Below are 1,720 nucleotides of genomic sequence, written 5' to 3'. Positions count from 1 at the left end.
TTAAACAATGTTTCCTTTTCTTTTCCTTAGTCTTCTAGCAACCACTGTCCTACTTGTGTCTCTGTGAACTTGGCTATTCTATCCTCATACAAGTGGTCTCACACAATATTTGCCCTTTCTGTGACCACCTTATTTTGTTGTGGCATGTTTGAAATAAATTACTGGGTGAGTACTGAAGCAAGATGTGAAACTTTATTTGCTGCTATGGGTCAGAAGGGCAGCAGGCAAGTCACCTGTGCAACTTTTGACCATTTGCAGAAGATAGGGTACATTTTTATAGTCAAAAACTGCAAGCTACTGGTTAGTCAAAACCATAGCAAGGAACTCATTTCAGCAGCACATATACTAAAATTGGAACAATAAAGAGAATATTAGCATGGCCCCTGAGCAAGGATGACACACAAATTCATGAAGCATTCCACATTTTTAAACACATTAAAAAGATAGTGCAGAACGATCAAGTGGTGTTCATCCCACGGATGCAAGATAGGTTCAATCTATGAAAATTAATAAATGTAATTCATCACATTAATAGACTTAAAGATAAGAATCATATGATCATCTCAACTGTTGCAGAAAAAGCATTCAACAAAATACAGCACCCCTTCATGTTCAAAACACTAGAAAAACTAGGAATAATAGGAACATGTCTCAATATCATAAAGGCTATCTATGCCCAAGGCCAACATCATCCTACATTGAGAAAATTGGAAAGCATTCCCTCTAAAAACTGGAACAAGACATCTTTCACCACTTCTATTTAACATAGTTTTTGAAACTCTAGCCAGAGCAATTAGACAAATGAAATAAATTAAAGGGATATGGATAGGAAAAGAAGAACTAAAACTTTCACTATTTGCTGATGACATGATTCTATACCAACATGATCCAAAAAATTATACCAGGCAACTTCTAGAACTAATAAATTAACTCAGCAAAGAAGCAGAATATAAAATCAACACCCGTAGCTCAAAGGCATTTCTGTATATCAATGACAAATCCTCTGAAAGATAACCTAGGAAAACAATCCCTTATGCAATAGCCTCAAAAAATAAAATAAAATAAATAAAATAGGTAAAAGATCTCTATAATGAAAAGTACAGAACACTAAAGAAAGAAATTAAAGAAGATCCCCCATCTTTTTGTATAAACAGAATTAATTTAGTCAAAATGACCATACTACCAAATGCAATTCCAATCAAAATCCCAATAACATTCCTCTTTGAAATAAAAAAGCAATCATAAAATTCATCTGGAAAAATAAGAGATCCAGAATAGCTAAAGCAATCTTGAGAAAAAAGTGTGAATCAGGTAGCATCACCATACCAGACCTTAAACTATACTACAGAGCAATACTAACAAAACAGCATGGTATTGACACCAAAATAGACTGGTAGGCCAATGGTACAGAATAGAGGACACAGAGACAAACCCACATATATATAGTTATCTCATACTAGACAAAGGTGCCAAAAACATACATTGGGGAAAAGATATCCTCTTCAACAAATGATGCTGAGAAAACTGGAAATCCTTATATATCAAAGTGAAATTAAAGCCACTATCTCTCATGATGCACAAAACTTAACACAAAGTAGATAAAGGTCCTAGGAATTAGACCAGAGACCCTGTGCCTAATAGATGAAAAAGTAGGCCCAAATCTTCATCATGTCAAATCAGGCCTCGACTTTCTTAACAAGACTCCTATAGTACAAAAAAT

General features: G+C 34.4%; 1 non-coding gene across 1 annotated transcript; it reads left to right on the top strand.

Moving 5' to 3' along the window:
* The first annotated feature begins 321 nt into the window (after positions 1-321).
* LOC125610596 lies at positions 322-428 on the top strand. Its single transcript, XR_007340601.1, has one exon. It is a non-coding gene; the product is annotated as a U6 spliceosomal RNA (small nuclear RNA).
* Positions 429-1,720: the final 1,292 nt, after the last annotated feature.

Source organism: Marmota marmota, unplaced genomic scaffold, assembly GCF_001458135.2.
Source record: "Marmota marmota marmota unplaced genomic scaffold, marMar, whole genome shotgun sequence".
NCBI lineage: Eukaryota > Metazoa > Chordata > Mammalia > Rodentia > Sciuridae > Marmota > Marmota marmota.
The sequence above is the reverse complement of the archived record's forward strand: the minus strand, read 5'-3'. Positions and strand labels throughout refer to the sequence as shown.